This window comes from Pezoporus flaviventris, unplaced genomic scaffold, assembly GCF_033815535.1.
Source record: "Pezoporus flaviventris isolate CSIRO_AGI_PZ_B2104156 unplaced genomic scaffold, CSIRO_AGI_Pfla_v1 ptg000066l, whole genome shotgun sequence".
Classification (NCBI taxonomy): Eukaryota; Metazoa; Chordata; class Aves; order Psittaciformes; family Psittacidae; genus Pezoporus; species Pezoporus flaviventris.
This window is the reverse complement of record NW_026892614.1, coordinates 587,256-608,387: the sequence shown is the minus strand read 5'-3', so window position 1 is coordinate 608,387 and position 21,132 is coordinate 587,256. Positions and strand designations below refer to the sequence as shown.

The following is a 21,132-nucleotide window of genomic DNA, read 5'->3' as shown; positions in this document are numbered from 1 at the left end:
TGCCCTGCCCCTTAACTCTAAGGGTCTCCTTGAAAGTTAATATAGTTTCTTCTTTCTAACAGAGGCAATCTGCAGTGAAATCACACTAGAGAGGTTTATCCAGCAGAAATGTCCTTTCCCCTGGACTCTGACTCACTTCTTTAATCAACGTTCACAACCTCACGGAAACCCATATATCAGAAACACCTCAGAAAACACCACCTCTTCGCCTTCTGAACCCCAGATGAGGGGACAGTGTATGATTTAGCTCAAATTATCTGCTCAGTGAGATTCAGGAATCGCTATCAGAAAGTAGGACACCTGCTGGGACTCTGGGAAAGGATATACTTATTCAACCATTATGGAGTCATAACTGAAGGTTCAGGTTTACAAGAAGAGGCAGATTGTTTTATCTGTCCTCTGAACCTGTACTCCTTTTCTTTTCCTTTGTGAAACAAAACTAAGCAGAAGCTGGTGGAACCATTTGTATATTAGATCTCCAGGGTTAAACCTCCTGGAACAGCGCTACATGGTGTTAAGCAAAGGTTTGCTGTACTTAAAGTAACACCTTTTCAATACTGCTGTTAATGGGAAAGTGTAATGCACCGAGAAGGACAATTCTGTCCTAGATAGTGTTTATTTTAAATGGGCATGGCTGTGAACCATGTGTCTCTCTTCATAATAGGCCGTTTTAGAAAAAAAATATTACTGATTACAGATTTTTCAATATAAACATAATTCTAACCTAAAACGCCTCCACTACACTCCTTCATTTGTCATTTTGCCACCATTCTTCAATTCAAATGAAGGTCTTTGTAGGTAAGTATTGTAAACAGATGATCAAATACCAGTATTGTGATAGGACTGACTATTTTTCCTGGTCCTCATCACAAAATATGAATTTAAGTGACAAAAGAAGATGCAGAATTAAACTGTCTTTGTCACAGCAATTTGCAGCAACAAATGTGGCTGTTCAATGTATGGGTCTCAGCTGTATTTCAGTCATAGTGACTTTCTGTGCCAAGACTGTAAACAAACTGCAGTTGCCTATTCATCAGGCTTTGCAGTACCATAACAAAACATTGAAACCCAGTATAGATTCAGGTCACCTTGTCCCTTTTGGGAAGGGAAAACACAGACACAGAGTCAAAAGGCTGAGAAAGAAAATTTTACATTCCTAACTTTTCATTCCACACAGAAGTAAAACAAACAAAACACTCACAAGAGTTCTGATGCCTTATATACTCCCAAGATTGCCTTGTATGGCTAAAGAAACTCTTCCTACCCACATCAGCATCCCCCTTTCTGATCCATCTACAATTACTAGATGGAATTGTCTAGAAATTACTTTTTTCACATTTCCGACAGGAACAGAAACAGATATTTAAAATTATCTTAGCAGTGAAGTATTTAACATTCCAACTGGACTGAGAAAAACTCCATCCATTTCACTTGGTTGCCTTTATCCCTTCCTCCAAATGATATGGTCACAGGTGGATTTGCTACTCTCTTATCTGATTAACTTAGTTGAACTAATGAGATTCACTTCTAATAGCAGTAAATACTGAGAGATATACAGGCAGAAAACTAGGTACATCACAGTTATTGCCGCAACAAAATAAGTTGACTAAAATACCACCAGAGTACAGGGTTTCTTTCAGAAACAATAAATCAGGACTCAAGTGAAAGTGATTATATTTGCAGTACAGATTAGAAGATTGCCTAGCACCATAATTTGAGAATTTTACTGCTAGCTTGGTTATAAATCATATTTAAACAATCCTAGAAGGATCTCTACAAACCTCAGAAGCACAAGTTGTTCCAGAACAAGACACCTTCAAGCACAAGAAGGCTGCAAGCTTCAGTGCCAGTCACTCCTGGAAGCCTAATCCACAGGAGGTGTTTCAGAAGGGTTCTTTATGCGTTAACCTATTGATATCCTGGAGGTTTATTAGGAAGGTGTAAGGTCACCCTCTGACTAAATATCAGTTAATTATCAAGGTTGCATTTATTGAATTTCAGGAGCTCTATAGCAGGTTAAATCATGGCATGTACTGTTATCTAAATTCATTTCAGGTCTAATCCAAAAACCAAACCGAGGGAGTTTAACACAAAAGATTAAAAAAATAAAATAAAAATCAATCTCAGTTGGATAATTTCCAACAGATGCTTTACACTGATCTTCTACTACAGGTTGTATCCTCAGCATATGCTCTAAGAAGATAGACTGGGGGGGGGGGGGATTACAAAGATTTATATTGGCTTGTGTGGATTGGCTAAGGAACCATGGACATTTCATGATCAACCCAGACGTCTTAGCCTTAGGAGATGGTGGCTATGAAGAATACGGTTGAACAAGGGACATGTGAGCCATCCCAGCTGTTTGGTCTTAGCCAAACTCTGAGTTAAGTTGTAAGGCCTGAACTCAAGTTACCCAGGCTGCAAGGCCTAACCTTAGGTTACTAAAGGACAGCTATGTGCAGTAGAACAAGGAACTTGGCATTTGCTCAAGGTTAACAATATGTAGAAGCAGGATGGGAAAACTAAGATGTGTGCAAAAAGTAACAAATGGACAAGCTTTCAGCTAACCTATTATCTACTTCGAAAATGTGTGGACAGCACTTTTGAGCCAATCAGAATATATACTGGTTACATCAGCTAGTCCTATAAACTATAAAAGCTGTTGATGTGTGTGAGTAAATTCGGCAATCACTTGATCACATTGATTGTCTCTGCATTGTCCGTAACTCCCGCGTCAGGCCTGTGCTATGTCAAGGAAAAAATGTACTCCTCTTACAATAATAAATCCAGAAGGCACTGATCTGCTAGGATCTATTTCCTTCTACTCTAGGTTCATCTGTTACAAATAATTTTTTTTTCATAAATAGCGAAAAAACAAACAAACCAAATACCTCCTTCTGCCCATTGTCTCCATGAGTAATAGTGGCTCCAACAACAGAAAAGCTTGCAAAAAAAGCTAAACAAAGGATTCCCTAAATTAGCACCTAAAGGGTTCAAGGAACATAATCAATTCAAGGGACATAATCAAAAGAAGAAGGGTATCATCATATCACAGATGGATACAATACAAAACACGTGGTATCTTAGAGAATGAATCACCACTCCATTTCTGTGTCTGTGGTGCTAAAACAGTCTCAGGGATAAACTGTCCCACAAGGAAAAAATGCGATTTTAAGGGGAAATGGCCATAGCAGAGTGTACAGCTACACAGCATCAGAGCTGTAGGTAAAGATTTCATAAGGAATTAACATTGAATTGCCTTTCCCAAGTGAAACCACTGGGGCAAAAATAAAGTAAGGATGCAAAGTTAAGATAGAGAGGAAGAGATTTTGCACACTGAATGACCACTATATTTTCCATCTATGATGACAACTATGTCCAGCAGTAGTTATGAGCTTAGCATTGAGGCTTGTAATATAGACATTGACATATTAGCTAACCACCTGGTGACTTTTGTAGATGAACCAAAGACTCAGGCAGTTCTAGGACATGATTTACCAGGCATTCTATACATATCTGCCTTAATAAGTGCTTCCTCTACCATAGCCAAGAAGAGCAGCACCATGAAAATGTACTTCTCCTCACCAGTCCTATAGGATTGTACATACACCACCTCTACACAGGCATCTAAACCCCAAATATCTGCTGTTGATTTAGGGAAAAGCCACAATTAGTACACCTGTTGGCAAGTTAAGATGCAAGTCACTTGGTACCACTTGTGCCTGATCCACCTACAGCACAGAAGCAAAGTGCTTGGACCTGTGCTGAGGCACAGATTTGGCCCTTTGTGAGCTCAGATGAAGTTTATTCCTAAACACATACCTACAGACAGCCAAGATGGCAAGCAGAACCAAATGCCCACATCACGTAACTTTTAGCTTAAAGTATTGTTACCGATTGCAATGAGAGCAGGATTTGGCCAATTGAGGAATACCTGAAAATGTCACAACCAAGGTGCTTTTTCCAAAATAAGAAAGTTATTAAGAACCAACTATTGCAGACCTGAGACATTTACATAGAAGCTGAATTTATTTAAAGTTACTCAGAATTTCTACTGCATGATCATGAGAAAAAAAATAAAAAATAAAGAAACCTGCACAAAACTTGAAAACAACGCACAAAACCCTGAAGTACTTAGCACCCCATCTGCATTCACTATGCTGAGCACATTTGAAAAATCTGACCTTAAATTATTACCTCTGACAGGCTCAAAATGTGTTTTTTGAAGGAAATGTTCTTGCTGTCATGCTAGCAAGAAGAGGAAGGGGGAAGAAAAGTGTAATCACAGTCATTTGAAACTGGGTATCTATAGTTTGTCAAAATGGAATATTCTCTCCTGTTATTCACTAATTTATCTCAGGCTGTTGCCTATATTTGTACCAGATACAAGCATCAGAGTGTGATTTTTTTGTCTTAATAGAATCTCTGTATTAGGGGGAGAACAGAATTAAAAAATAAAATTTTAAACCACATATGACTCATCATCCCTCATTTAGGGCAATGAAAATCCTTAGTGCTTGGTTCAAATTCGGGGTGAAGGAGGGAGTAATTAAGAAAGAAAAAAAATGTTTTAATTTGGAAACTTGGTTTCTCTAAAGCAGCCAAATCCTTCATGAGATATCAACAACTTATAAGAAGATAAGTTATGAGAGTTTAAACAATTAAGTGTTGTATTACAGCAATTTTCAGGAGTTCTTACAGGTTTTGAAATTTTACAAAACCCAAGAACTGGTATCAATGTTAATTCTAAAAGAGGAGTGATGTACAGACTAAAAAAGGAGCATGCCTAAATTTCTTTGTATTTATTTTACATCTGAATTTTGTGGTTAAGAGAATCTCTTCAGGAAGATCTTTTAAACTGAAAGGAGCCCAAATTAAACAAACTTTTGTCTAAAATTTTCTCCTATATTCCCCTACATTAATCCTTTTACATAGGAAGGAATAAAAGAACTTTAAATTCTTTTTCTCCCTTTTATGTTGCTGGCTTTTATTTCATCCTTCTTGTCTTGATCAGCAGGGTTATACAAATCAGTTTCTCTCTCTACAAGAATCCATTTAATTTCCTGGTTTTCTTGCATCAACAGGTGCACTGATGTTCAAGTTTCTAGTTCTCAGACTACTTAAGCAGTAATTAAAAAAAAAAAAAGTATATTTAAAACTCTATGGAGAAAAACAACCAACCTCTGCTACTATTACACTGTGTAATCTTTTTTAAAAAAGGTTATAAAACCAAATAAGAAACACCACAAAATCCTGCATAGCATTTTTATGAGAAACTGTCTTTAGCTTGAAATGCACAAAGAGAAAATAATATCAAATTTAATACATCTTACATACATTATAATACCTTAATACAGCTGCATGGAAAACACAGACAACCCTGACTGAGGACTCAAGAGTTGCCAATTTCTGCATTTGCTGCAAGATTCTAAAAAGTTCCTGGAGTGGTTAGGGAAGACCTTTTTGGGATTTAATTCATTTTTAAAAAGATGATCCATAATAATTCAGAAACTGGAGAAAGATGCCTAAACCTAAGCAGCTCTACAAAATGTAGATTATGCCACAAAAGCTTATCTCATTTGATGTTCAAAGTAATGATTTTTGAATGCTTATGTTTAGCAAGACTTAGTATTTCCTACTGTTTCTTCGCAACCATCTTACAGCCCCCTGTTATACATACCAGAGGTGGATTTACTTGAAACTTTCCCCATGTGAGACCTTGCAAGGAGGAGCAGAGAAGCCAGACATTTGTCTGTGCTCCTACAGATAAAGGAGGAACAGGGTACATACACCACAGGTACGTACAGATGTTCCCAGCTCGCAAACACCAGCCAGGGGCTGCAAAAAGTGCAGCCTTGCAGGGAGGCACCCCAGAGCCCACAGCAATTTGTCACCATGCCAGGATTTGTAATATTTGCTTCCAGGAAAAGTTGGAGTCCTTCCCTCCTCTCACTAAGAAGCAAGCCTCTCTTCCACATACACCTTTTTATAGATAAAATGCATACATATAAAAAAAATATTTGCTGGGAAGTACCAGCGCAAAGGTTGATGGCTCTTCTTTCAGTCTCCTGGTCATGCATAATGGACAGATACGGTGAGAAAAAAAACAAAAAAAAAGCAGCATTGGGATGACTTAAGCCATCTGGATTCAGATGTCACAAAACAAGGCTGTTAATGTCATCCCTCTGAAGGAAGCTAGCATAGCAAGGAGGGGCCCTTCCTGGCCAGGGATGACATTATCTTGGCAAATGGGTGGAATGATTTTGCTTAAAATGAAAGGGAGGGCAGATCCTTTTAAAATTACAGCAGTAATTCTGAAGCCGAATGGCAGCTTAAGCTTTCATCTTCCCTTGCAGCACATAATTGAGGCAATATCATTACCTCGTTACCAGAGGACACTGCTGTAAGCTTTGAAAATGGCCTTTAAAAAGCCACTGACACCACTTGAAGAGTTCTGAGAAAACATTGTGTTTAGAGGCAAATATAATTATTCATCAGATATTTTCTGACTCAAATGAAAGGGCCTTTGCATTGGCACAGGCAGCAGGTTAGCAAGAGAAGCCTGAATGAGAATGCACAAAGTGTGAGCCATCACAGCACCATGGAAAATTTGGCCCCATTATTTTGTAACGCAGTTGGGTAGCCTCTAGGACAGCATCTAAACAGATCCAAGACATATTTTATATACCTATGCTGCAGAGCCACTACCTAATTCCTAGCTTTAGGCCTCACTCGATAGTGTGGATGCATATTATTTCTTCTTCATCTCCAACATCCTTCAACCTTTTTTTTGTCAGCTCTTGAAATATCCAAACATTTTCTCCTGCCTTTAATGACAGTGACAAATCTCACACAAAATTGGAGACAAAAACCTTAGCTGTCTGAAGAAAAATGCACAGCTTTTTAATTGATACTGGAAGCACATTTATGAGTTTTATATGCTTCTACCAGTACCACACCAGAACATTTTTGTTTGTTTGTTTGTTTATATGAATGCATTTACAATTACTTGCCAGTGCCTATTGAAGAGACAGCCTCCCTGCTTCCTCTTTTAGGTATCTCCTCCTTCCTATGCTGTCCATCTGGAATACCTTCTCCTGGCCAGGTGCAGTCACAAAATGATGCTTCTCAGCCCACTTAATTGTCCTCAAGTGACAGATAGGATGAAGTGACAGAAGCACACGAAGCAGATGAGCATTTAATTAGCAATGCTCATGTTTCTGTGCAAATATCTATGGAAAATAGACATAAAAAGACAGTCTTATGAAGCCAGTTAGTCCATCGTCTCTCTATTAACACATTTTTTTCCTCATGTGGTACATTTAAAAGGTTTAGTTACCCCTCAAACCCCAATCTACTTTTAAAATCACAAGTGACAAACTTTCTATCAGCTCCCTTAAGAGACTATTCCACAGCCTAATGAATCTTCCTGTCAGGAAATCTTTTCTTTCTCTTCAGCCTGAAGCTAGTTCTTGAAAAACTGAACAGGCAAAGAACAAGAGGAAAAAAAATCACATCTGATGACTTTGTAGAACAACTTCTAAAAACAAAACAGAGCCTTCACGTTTTGTAGGACATATCAGAGCTTCTGTAAATGGTTGTATTAGAAAAAGAATCAGTGTTATTTTCTCTTGGAGGCAGGTTTTGCTTTATCTTGCCACTTTCCACAAATCTGGTCATTAAAAAAAAAAAAAAAAGAAAGAGATATCCCAGGAAGAAAGGCAATGCAGTCAATCTTTCTTATATTCCAGGTCAAAACATGGTCAATGTCGATGCAAGCAGACAGTCTCCCAACTTAAACCCATTCATTTAGCCAGTATTCAAAGCACACAGAAGAGGATGGAGAAATCTGGCTTATGAATCCCCCCGGGACCCATCTATTTCATAAAATACCTGAGGATTTCAGTAGGTTTTCAGGGTAGCTCAAAAACACTTAAGGAAAAGGTGTTAAAAACCTAAGGAAAATTACTCCATGAAAATACAGGAAATAAAGACATATTTTAGTACATTACTTCTACCATTTAGCTTGGTTCTTTTAGATACACATGCCAGTCTTCTGATGCTCTTATGCGCTGAGTTTTGAGAAGTCTGCTTACAGCTCTCAGTTAAAGAAATTTAACAAAATAAGACATGTCAGCCTCAGAGAAGTGAACTACAAGTCCTGACAGCAGTTTTCTCTTTGCCAGTCCTTTAGTCTCCCTATTCTTTTTTTTTTCTGTTGGTTTAGAGCCTTTCTTCTATTCTTTGCTGTCTGAAAAGTACCTGTAAAGAAGGATCCTCTAACAGCAACAGCAACAAATTCTCTGGAGATGAAAGACAGGTGCCAGCGAATTAATCAGCCTATCTAAAACTCAGGTCAGTCAGAGATTAGACACATACTCAAAATCCAAAGTAAAGCAACACAGGTTATAGAAACCGTATCTGTTCATCAGTCAGATGTCAACTTGAAAAAGCTTTCCCTACCTTCCATACCTTCTAAATTGTTACAGGGATTAAGCCCTATATTCAGGAGCTCAGATTACTACACCACTGGGAGCCACAGCCTTTCTAGAGGCCACTCTTCTGTACATCCAGAAGATACCACAGACTTTCATATAGTTTCTCAAGACAGAAACTAAATATTCTTTCTCCTCTTTTCAGCTTAGAGAGCTGTAACACAACTTTTGTTTTTCCAAGAAGTGGATGAATGCCTACCTGCTCCAGTTGCCAGAGTTCAGCAGCAAACCTCCTGAAGCTTCCACCAATGCAGCCAACCACTGCAACTGTCAAGAAGGTAGAACAATTCTCACCTAACAAGGAGTTAGACACTATAAAAGATATCTGAATTACTCAAGCCAGAGATCGTGATTCTATCAGCATTATTTCCAAATCTGGAATGCTAATAACCTAGTAAATGCAGCAGTGAAGCTCTATCTCAACATCTTAGTAGAACACCGTTTCTACCCACACTTGTAATCATTGACTAAACACCTCTTTGCACCTTGCTGAAATACAGCTGTGGGCTCAGCCAAATACTACATCAGGCTGTGCCATGAAAATCATAGGAATCGATATTCTGAGTCAAATCAGCCTGAACAAATCTGAACTGTCATGCCTATGGTATATCCATCCTTATAGGTCTATAAATCAGTGCAAGCATCTAGCAGTCCCTGCATCCTGCAGAAAGGGGTTTCACAGCATTGTCACAATCCCAAGGGAAGAAATGCTTTATTTTGTTTGTACTAGACTAGTCACTTGCTGGTTTAGTATGTTGTCCTCTAAAGCTTGTGCTAGAAGAGACAAGTATCTTTCATAGTCTTAGATATTTTTATCATATCAAGGCAGAGTAAGTCCCTTCCAAGCTGAGATGTAAAAAGGCTATTCAGTCATTCTTTGTGCAAAAAACTGCTCCATACAAACATCCAGGCTATCCTTCTCGGCATTTTTCCCAGCTCCTCTTCCAGGACCAGAATGTAGCATCATTGGTAAGAGCACTGAAGTCACTTTTACCAGTTTAATACAGACCTAAATGGGCCATTGTAGACAAACAGGAAATTGTGCTGGTTGATCCTCTTTAAATTCATGCTTACTACTAAAGGCAATGATCAACATACTGTCACTGGATAATCATCTACTGTACCCTCAAAATACTGCCACTTTGCATCAACCAGAAAAGCTCACACAGGACTTTTCCAGGTGCGGCAAGTAGTTTTACAGGGACTAGGATCCTAAACTTTTATTTCCTGAGCTAGGGAGTACAGGAAAACGTCTTGGCAAATAAAGAGATGTTTGTGGCATCAGCTCAAATCTCTTCCTTCTACCATTCTATTTCACTATACAAGAAAGTAAATAAAATAATGAATGATTCATCACCTGAAAAGTCTCAGGGATTCACAAATCACAAGTTTTATTGATGACACAGTGAGTAAACTATTTACATTTAATAACTATTCCTGTTCTTACTTCTGTTATGGATTACATGTGCTAATTACAAGGATTGTCTTTGAAGATTTATTGTTACTGTTCATCTCTGCTGTAGTCACATATTAGAAACTTTCTCAACAAGAAAAACAAGTTAACATACTGCTGCTGACTGCATGATGAGGGGAGATAAGAGTGGGACCTTAAAAGAAAGTTTTTCAGAGACAGTGCATCTCTTTTTAACTGAATGTCATGGGAGACAAAGTGTGTCTGAGTAACCATGGGAATTATCACTGCAAGTAACAGTCATGGGGGACCATCACCATATTTTGGGTATCAAGTTTGGACAGCTGAGACTGGATTGTCTATAGAACGAGGGACTAGCTGCCGTTCAGCCAAATGATGCTAAATGGTTTGATGGCATTTCTGTTTGTTTGTCAGTGTAGACTTAAAGGCAGTTGCATAAACAGTAAGGAAAAACTGTGATCTTAAGAATTTTTTGGCTGGGTTTATACAAATAGCTACAAATCATGTAAAGGATGAATTCTACGTGGCTTTCCTATATGCACCATTTATGAGCAGTTTGCATTTTTCTCAGTGAATAACTAAGCCAGTGATTTTGGGTCAGCTGAACTTTCTAATTTTGCTAGATTGACCATTTTCTCTACTAGAGGCTAAGTTTATGCTCAATAAAGACTGATAGATGAGAATTTCTTTGGCTTCACTGTGAGGGTGATGAGGCACTGGCACAGGTTGCCCAGAGAAGCTGTGGATGCCCCATCCCTGGCAGTGTTAGAGGCCAGGCTGGATGGGTCCTTGAGCAAGATGGTCTAGTGGGAGGTGTCCCTGCCTGTGGAAGGGGTATTGGAACTAGATGATCTTAAGGTCCTTTCCAACCCTAACCCTAACTATTCTATGATTCTATGATTCTTCATTTAAAAATAGCATAAAGTAGCATAATAAATGCACAAATGTTGTCTATGTTATAGGAATAAAAGATTTTAGTTCATCACTGGAGTGAAATAATGGTATCAGTAGAATTTTTTCTAGTATGAATATCATCAGTAATTCAGTATAACAATTTACAGTAATAAGTAGAAAATAGAGAAGATTGTGTTTGCCTGGACATATACTTGTGACATTACTAGCATCCCAAGCAAGAAGCTAAGTATAGCTATTTCTGCATTTTTTTTTTTATAATTCCAGGTGGCAATATATCCATATCCATCCCAAATGACTATTAAATAAACCCAGCAAAAATAAACAGGAAGATAATGCATGTGATGACTATTTTCTTCAACTCTGTTAAAGCATGTAAATAACTGTACAAAAGGGTTAGGTGACTTCTACTTTGGCTAATGCTTGTTATTTGAGTACTGTTTTTGTAACAGTCTAGCTGAAATGAAAAGCCTAAATTAAGCTTTCCAGTGGGCTTACTCGTGCAGGCACAGTTGATAGTTGCTGCTGCTGTTCAACTCTAGGATTTGATCTGGTTTCCACTGCAACAGTTTAGCACTACTAAACTACTACATTGCCCAAATCTCATCACTATGACACCCAGTTTAATGGGCAATCTGATCGACAGCTTCTGTAGACACTGTGTGTGATCACAGACTAACTTAACTTAAACCAAAATCCATGCCTCATTTTTCTCTCACATAGCATAGTAACAGTGACTTAACTTACATGGAAAGTGCCAAGGATCAATTTATTCGCATTTGCTCCCAGTCCTGAGTGGAAGATGCGCTAAAATACGAAGTATTTGGAGTGTATGGAGTTGTTACTACAGTGTCAGCATCCTATTGCACAGTCCCTAAAAGCTCTGCACTCTAGGAAGATTTTGACTTACATCATCAGGATCTCTTCATTCCTCTTTCCCGTGACTGAGAGATGAATAAACTGTTAAGGATAATCCCTAACAAATTTAGAAGTGGAGTAGCTGCAATTTTCATTTTTAAGCATTGAAGAATACAAGCCATGTACCAGCCAAAAGCATTTCCAGTACAAAGAGCACTGAACTGCTGCATGAGGCTGCTCTGCCGTGGGAAACCGTCTCACTTTTTTCAGCCATTCTTTTACTTTTCAGGTCTCACAGAAGTATTGGTTGTGAAGTCCATTTTAACTCCTTGACGATTAGGCATGTGTGTGTCCCCTCTCACCCCTTGTTGCTTTTGTACAGCTAAAATTTGGAGGTTAATTCTCTCCAGGGATTAGGAACTATGATGGCCTGTTTAGCCACGGCCCAAGCCTCTCACTCCAATGGCATGTGTTCATTAACATTTTACTTTCATATTACCCATTCTGTGCACCTTAAAACAAATTCAGCATTATATTTTTATTTGGAGAAGTCATCAAATGATCTTCTCCGTTTATGTACAACCATCCATAAATAACAGACCTACTAGGGCAAGAAAGCAAAAAAATGAGAAAGGAGGAAAGAAAAATTCTACAAAGAGAAGTGGTACCATCTCTGTATGGCTATGAGGAATCCTAAAAGTGCTAGACAGCCTGATTTTATCAGAAATTGAGAGACAAATGTGACTTATTTAGATTAGACTGACTAATCAAAATTCAGAGAGCGTCTGTTTTCTAGAAAATGCTTATTTTTTATAAAAATATGTTGAAGTGCCACATTAAAGCTTTTCACACGATAAAAAGTTCAATTTTGTTTTAAAATAAACCCCACAAACATTCCAGGCAAAAATACTTACCAAAAAAAAAAAAAAAAAGCAAAGGAAAATGCCAAATATTCTCCTCCTCCCTTCCCCCAGTACACCCAGCAAACTAGTTTGGACAAAACCTATTCTCCAACAAAAAATGATGATTCTCCACCAGCTGTCATTAAGTTGTGTCTGTACTTTTGCTAGCACAGAGTTACTATCCCCTGAGTGCATTCTCCACCTTCACTTCTATAAACGCTTCATAAACATCAGTACACTTAGGCTTAAGACAGGTCTCTGACATATGTTATTATTATTTCCTGTTACAAAAGCAGAAGTGAAAGCAAAGTTTATGCCTGTGGCCAGCTCAATTGTTTCATATATATTTGGTAAAAAAATGCCTCTTATTCTAGCTATGTATGATTTGGCAGCTACTTATATTCATTATCTGCTTAAACACTGTTCATGTTGTGTTCAGATTGTTGGTCATCCTTATCACGTGTGATATGGGTGCTGCTGCTTCTCTGAATGACTAAAACATTTGAAAGCATAGATATCTCAATACCACCCTAGTCAAGGAAATCTCAGAAAAAATAATGGGAATCCAACTGACCAATATCACTTAATGTTATCCAAAGCTTAACAGCTATCAGTAGAATTATAAGGAACCATATTCCTCCTGAGGATCAGTTTCCAAATTCCTACTGGTTAGCTTATATGTCCTTTTCTTATCTGAATATATAATTTTACTATGTGATGCCCTATAAGCATTCAGCAATATCTGTTACTTTATTACAAGGTGATCAAAAGAAGACTGTGGGTTTGGTAACATAATTGTTTTCTTTTTGCAATTAAGTCTGCAGGAATAAACAATTTTTTTTTAAAGGACCAAACAACAAAAGGACCTCAATATATGTTATAAGATAAATCTATAGCTACAGGAGAGACTGTTTTGAAGCAAAGTGGAAATTATTCTGAAAATGACAATCTGAGATCCCATATTATTTCTTTTCAAAAAGCTCTCACATAATGTTTTTTTTTTCATGTCAGAAATGCTCTGAAAATTCATTCAGAATGGAAGGAAGGGGAACAATGCTCCAAAACTGTGTTCATTTGTTCTTAAACATTTTTGCACCTATAACTAAAGACTCTGCTAAAATGGTATAATCAACTTGGGGCATGAACACAGCCTGGCTTCCCATGTTGAAATGCTGTGACTGAAGAAACAGGCTTCTGAAACAGACTTGATTTGCTGGGGACTAAGATTTGCTGCACAAATGAAGTCTTAAGCTGCAATTTGCCTAAATACCTAAGCCAGGAATACAAGACATATTTAGGAAGAACAGCTGGCTGCAGAGTTTGTTTCTGTTCTTTAAGTACTTGTCAATATAAAGAAAAAAGAAGGAATGACTGTGAGAGTGTGTGAGTGCAACTATATCACACAGTAAACTTGGGAGGCTTTTTATTTAGGTTTTCCTAAAACACACTTGATTTCCGTAATAGAAGAACTTCTGTGGAAAACTGCACTTTTAATATATGCATTAAGCTCATCACAGGCCCACGACAAAACAACACATGCTATGACAAATGTAGTCGAAAGCAATTCCTTAAAACAAACATGATCAGACTAACATAAAATAAATGAAAAAACTCTGGAAGTAATAGGAAGGAATAGCACAGCCTAACAGAGACCTCATTCTCATGTCTTTTTCCAGTGCCTGGCAAGATGGTGGTGTAAAGGGCCTGTATACCTTATGGCCTGTGTGTGTAAAGTGTACCCCAACTAGGTCTCAGTTTCAGTAAGGTCACTAAGTGATTTGTCTGCTATTTAACGCTAACTGCAGCAACATGGGAGTAGCAGGATGTGTCAAATGATAGAATGAGATCAATGAGCTGTGCTGGAAAGCACTGCAGTAGCTGTTCCTTGGCCTGAGGGCATTATTTATTTTTAAATATAAATCCTATTGTTGAGATAGGATGTAGGATAACTTTGATTTTTACATTCTGTGGAAGGACACTGATGTAGGGTAGAAGTCACCAATGTACAGAAATTCATCATGTCCTGTCTCAGTCTTCTTGCAAGGAGGATGTATTTCTTCCTGTTGGAATTTCAAAAGCAGGGAAGTTTTCTTAGCCGTATCTCACAGGGGCATCATAGACGTTTGCTATGCTGTTCACAGAATTAAGGCAGGTCAAAAAATTGTCAAAAAAGGAAAACAAAATATGAAGATGGGCATGTGTCCTGGGTTCAGCAGTAGCAGTCATTTTTCTCCTTCTTAGTAGCTGGGGCAGTGCTGTGTTTTTGGCTTTCAGCCTAGGAACAGCTCTGATAACACTGACGTTTTTTAGTTGTTGCTCAGTAATGTTTACTCTGACCAAGGACTTTCTGAGTCTCATGTTCTGCCAGGGAGAAGGGGAAGATGGGAGGAAGCAGAGGCAGGACACCTGACCCAAAGTAGCCAAAGAGGTATTCCATACCTCAGCATGTCATGCCCAGTATATAAACTGGGGGCAGTTACCCGGAAGAGCTAGATCACTGCTCAGGTCGGGCTGGGTATCGGTCAGCAGGTGGTGAGCGGTTGTATTCTCTTCCCTTGTTATTTCCCTTATCATTATTGTTATTGGTGGTAGCAGTAGTGGTTTTGTGTTATACCTTAGTTACTGGAGTGTTCTTATCTCAACCCGTGGGAGTTACATTCTTTCAGTTCTCCTCCCCATCCCTCTGGGAGCAGGGGGGAGGAAGAAGGGGGAGTGAGCAAGTGGCTGTGTGGTTCTGGGTTGCCAGGTGAGCTTAAACCAGACAGCATGAAATGCAGTCATTTGACATCCAGCGTAGAAAAGACAGGTCTCAGACCATCCATTGCATTCTCTCTGGAAAATATACTATATGAAGATGGACCTGTCAAGTTTTAGAGGGTCTCTCCCATTAGTTTGAAAGCTTGTTGCTAGGTTCTACTAAGAATTCAGGGAGAGGATTATAAGTATTAACAAGTGACTCATCTGCTCTCTGATGATAAAAATCTTTTTGTGTTCAGTGCTAAAGAAAAATAAATAAATAGAATCCTCATTCCACTCACCAATTCAGGGAGGGGAAAGAAACATGGAGAAAACAGAAACATGTACAAAAGGCTTGAAGAATTTTTAACATGACCACCAAAAGGTTAAAAAAGGTTACATGTGATAAAAAAAGCACCCCGCAGTGGCTCAAGGAGGGATCAGCTACGTATAGTGTGACTGAAGACACAAATCATAAGCCCTTCTTTAGCTTAGCATGATACTCCAGCTCAGCAGCAAGAATAGTCATACAAATATCTAAGGAGACAGAGACATTGTCATAGCTGTATCACCAGTGATTCTTCTGTTTCTCTACCCCCTCATCCTACCAAAATTTCTGCAGTGTTTCTCCAAACATTGTTCTCTTTGCGCTTAGTACATTTGCTCTCATAAAAATCCCTCAGACTGCTCTTTAACTCCTGTGCTCCAGCTCTCTGCGAGTGAGAACCCAGTTCTCTCCAGTTCATATGTAACTGCCGTCATCCACCCCTGGATTTGAAAAAACAGTCATTTATTGAGGCTCCTTCCATCAGGTCCAGTCAGGGTAGGATGCTGGGAACCATAGACAAGGGAAAGCTCACCCTCAGTGAAATTCCTGGCCACACTGTATAATTGTGAAGCTTCTCAATAACCTCACCTCATGAAGATATCACGGTCAAAACGCATCTGGGGAGCTGGAAACTGAAGATGTAACTGTGGTGATAAGGAAAGGTCACACTGTCCTTGCAAAGTGGCTGTCAACTGAAGAGTTCATGGCTTAGTGTGATACTTGGTCATGTGAAATGGGATCAGAAAATACTTACATACCTCACAGTGGTATTTGTCAATCAAACTGAGGTTTTTTTTTCAAGGATAACTACAAGATATTTTGATTATAAGCAGCCTGCAAACAAAACCTCTTGATCCTTTCCTCTGTGAAAATTTCTGGGACCTAACGCATTTTTCTACTGAGCATTTCCAGAAGAGATAAGTTATCTGACCTGACTACAGGGATAAAGTGCAGTCAATAATTTGGAGAGAAAGGAATCAATGTTGTACCCTTATTTAAAAACCATCTCCCAACAGCAGTGCTAACATTCACTTACACTGGAGATAACTCATACAAAATGACAACTAGACATCAGTTTAGGAAATCAACAAAGTGGTCTCAGCCCAGATAACTTATGTTCTATCAATAGTTTAGCCTTTTCTTTTCTTAGTTTGGTACACTTGGTTCACATATAAACCACGCACACCTTTCTGAGTATTGCATGTATTTACCTTGTCACAGAAATATTCACAGAGGGAGGGAGATCAAATGACTACTGATATGATTGGGAAGGTTTTGATTTTTACTCTGAGGAGGCAGACATTTGTTGGTGGCTGCTTTCAAACCAGACAGGGACTGCTGAGCGAGCCATGACAGGCATTTTCTTTCCTCTCAACTTTTCCTTTTGCTCTTTGGCTGCTCTTTGTTTTCATTGTGTACTGGAAGAGCAGTTAAATTTTTTAAGGCTGTTAACAGAGGGATCTGATATAAATTCTGGTACAGTTTTTCCTTTCCAGCACACATACAGGTGCTGCCCTTTCACTGATACCACAACCCACCCATCCTGCCACTGCAATAGAAGATGCAGTGTGTCTAAGACATCCTCTTTTCCCGTCTTAATTTTTATTTTAAGGCTGTAACAGAAAAAAAAAAGGATTGCTCATTCTGGTTGATACATATACTGAAGCTTTTCTGAAGAGCTCAGACATGACAAGAGAACAGCTAAGGACCCTTTACACCTGGAGCCATTTTGAGCCCACTTGGTCCTCAGCCTGCCAAAGCAAACTTCAACTCTGAACACAGGAGAGGAAAAATTCTTTACTTCCTCATCACTTGTGTATGTATTTCCTCCAACATCTGATGTGTCTGATCCCCACAATTCATGTGTCTTGATCCTACTGAGGTCTTCCAAAGTTTGTCCTTTTCTCAGCTAATTCAAATCAAACTCTATAGTCTTAACTGGACAGTAGCAGCAATTTGTTTCAGTCCCACACGTAAAGACTTATGCAAAGCCCTGAACTACCTCCTGTGGCTTCAGCTTCAGGGAAAGAGTCACACTGATAATTTTCTGCACCAGTGCCACGTGTTTTCCAGGGATTTTCAGTGCAATATTAGCTCTATTAAAGCAGACAAGATGATTTCAGCCATCATATACTTTCTGTTTTTATCCTTAATCCACCTTTCTGTTCTGCCCAGAACCTACAATGGCATGTCCTGGGATACACCAGCCCTACCTCTTGCTTTCTGGCCAACTGGGGTCCCAGGCTCTGGATTTACTGCTATTCCAGGGCCCTCTCCTTATCTCACCCCCTTCCATAACATCATGATGATAGCAGATCCACTGGAGGATTAGAGAGACCTGCTCCTTCCTGAAGTGTGATTAGCAGAAGCCTCCTAAATGCTCCATTGCACTGCTTGTACTATGGCTGCAACCATCCTCTCATGTCTGCTATTATTTAGCTGTCATAACGTCTCAGCACAGAAGTTTTCTATAGCTGGAAGAATTACTTCAATAGCAGACACTCAGCGGCATTGATAACTTACAGCACTCATTAGCAAGATGTTCCTGGAATAATACCACTTGGCCAAACTTCCAGGTAGGACTTGGCAGACAAAACTTTCCTGGTCCCATGAACTGAAATGAAACTGCAATTTCCTTGGCCCAAACTGAAATTGAAAGTATGCAAGCCTTCTTATGAGCTAGAAATATTTAGTTCCAGTTCAACTGACAGATTTGCTTGTCATTTAGCAAAATGGATTTGAGCATGGCCCTTTTTCAATCAGGTTTCATATGAATTATTTTCAATTTTCACACAAAATACAGGAACTAGATAGAAGAAATTTATCTTCCATAAAAAAGTAGGATGGAGTGCTCTGGGTGTTTTCAGTTTGGGAATTCATAAAACTGACCATTTCCCAATTATGTTTCATTCTGATCAATCTCTATTTTCATGACAAAACCAAGAACATTTATCAGTGGAAAAATCCCACACAGCTGCCTTCTGTGTAGGTCAATAGGGATTCTGCATAGGACCAGACCCTGACAGCGCATCTCTTCCTTTTCTCCTATGTTTTCAAATCAGCTTTTTTTTTACTGAAAATATGTTTTCTGACTTGATGCTGCTGCTCATTTCATACGCTGAAGTTGGCATCCTGGATTTGTTAGAAATGTATCCCCATACATGGTGAGGGTATCATCAAAGACCCAGATCACTGGCAGGATGGAGCAAATGACAGGAAGAGAGAAAAATTGCAAACACTGTCATACAAATACTCTGAAGCACAGAGATAACCACTGCTCATAGGGAAGCAGAAGTACTTCTAAATGGTGTGTCCTTTTCTGAGTTTTCCAAGCAGCATCACTGCGGGTACTTTAATGACATGTTTACATTTGTTAATTCCATGCCAAGGTTTGGCAGTCACCCACACAGGAGGTAATTTGAGTTACTAGAAGCAGAAGTACCACTTACAAGCTTACCTCCTCCTGTTCATCTCGTGTGGAGGTGGGCTGGGCAAAGAGTGACAGCTGGCCCTTTACTGAAGGGCTGCCATCACACTTAAGTGATTTGTGGGTTTTTTTATTATTCCAGCACACTTATATGAAAATTTGTCTTTTGTCACAAGTTTCAGTTGATGACTGGAAGCTGTTCAGCATCCTGCAAGGACTCACAGCCTGTGGGCACTGTCAAGAGTAAATCGCAGCACCTTGGTGAGAGAGTAAGTCACAATAATCGAAGCCTACATTTTTAAAAGGAAACACAAAGGATTCAGCAGTGGCCCATTTGATGTTGGGCAATGGATCCCACACTTGAAGGAGCCCTGGGTGTCTTCCTTCTGCCTTTCATAAAACGTGCTACTGCTTTTCAGTCCAGCACCTAGGGGACAGTTGCTCTTCACAAAAACAAACACATGACAGCGCACTACAACGAACCCAAAGAAATTAAGTCTGAGCACTCAGGCCAGAAAGAAGACTGAGCACACACTTGGAACAAACTACTTCTTTTCTCCCACAGGTGATCAAGGATGAAATGCTTTGAAATGCATGAAAAAAAGGGTTTGGGGGTGAAGAAGCACCCCTCCCCTCTCTGGGAGTACACATGCAGCCTCAAGGGTTATCAGTCTGCAACCCTTCACTAGAAAGTTAGATTTGCTCTAAGTCACCTGAAGTATATTCCCACCTACTACCACTTAAAGCTTGAAAATTTTGGATGAACTTCCCATTTTGGGTTTTCTTGACCATGAGGGGATCAGATGGGTCTAACATCATTGCAAGGTTCAGTCAGTGGCCAGAGTCCTCTGACATGGATTGCCAGGGATCTGTCAGCTCAGGTCCACCTGAGCAGCAATCAGAGTAGAGGCTGCAGGGCAATGCTAGACGTGTCACCTGTATTTCACATTGGGAAAAAAGAATCCGTTATGTTTCAAGTGTAAATTTAAAGAGGAAGTACTAATGCTGTGAAGAGCAGCATGGGGCAGAGGGAGGCAGCAGCAAATGGTGGCTCTGAGTTGGGGTCACATTTCTCACCTTTCACAGTGCAGACCCAGGGCTGCCAGCCTGCCTGCCTACCGGTACCCTGCACAACCATATACTGCAGGACACTAGGACTAGTATAACCGTAAAAGAAACAGAGCTGTCCTGGGGAGAGCACAACAAGCACCATCTCTGATCAGAGAGGTGATACAGATCTTTGATGGGATTCATACGTTAAAATGGCTTGATTTAACAAAATTACTTTTGTTTTATTCCTGTCTCCTAGCCTTGTTTATTTTTATTTTCATCCCCTCTCTCTCTGAGAATTAGTAGCAGTTTCACAGAAAGTGAAGCCCATCTTTGCACTGCCATGACCAGGCAGCTATGGGCAGAGTGCACACTAGAAGCACTCTGTTGTGCTCAAGTGGCGCTCTGTAGGCAATGCAAACTAACCACCAACCCATGGCAAGCTGTTAACAGGGAAATAAATGGTAACCAACCTGAAATACTGAAAAGTAAAAGTGATGATCTGTCTCTCTTTGTTGTCAACACAAGCTCACATTTGCCTTAGTACAGCTTCTGTACACAGCAAGGTCCAGTAGGAAACTGATACCCTGCATGTCAATGTTTCCTCTTTCCCAAGGAATAGAAAATACCAGTGACAATTGTGTGGTGGCTGCTGGACTTATCCATAGTAAGCATTGTATAATGAAGATAAGAGGTGTGAATTTAATTTACTGTGTACTTTATAACTTAAGTGATGCTTACTGTTTTCCTGTCTCTTCTCATCAGAAGTGTTATTTTGTCCTATTAATCCCAAAGATAGGGTAGAAAAATAAATTTGACTCTTCTTAATATTTTCATGGCTCTCCCTCAAAATTACTAGATCATCCCTATCAAAAAATTATTCTTGCTTTAAATCAGTGCTATTTATTTGTCTCCTTTGGGTAGGAAGGAGTTACCCAGTTTAAGAACCCTTCCTTACATACATCACCCCAACTGACCACTTTACATTTCCA

At 39.3% G+C, this 21,132-nt stretch overlaps 1 protein-coding gene across 3 annotated transcripts in view; it reads right to left on the bottom strand.

Annotated features, from left to right (window-relative positions):
• Positions 1 to 21,132, bottom strand: part of LRFN2 (leucine rich repeat and fibronectin type III domain containing 2) — a 226,290-nt gene that overhangs the window by 203,313 nt on the left and 1,845 nt on the right. The gene's annotated exons all lie outside the window — the stretch shown is intronic.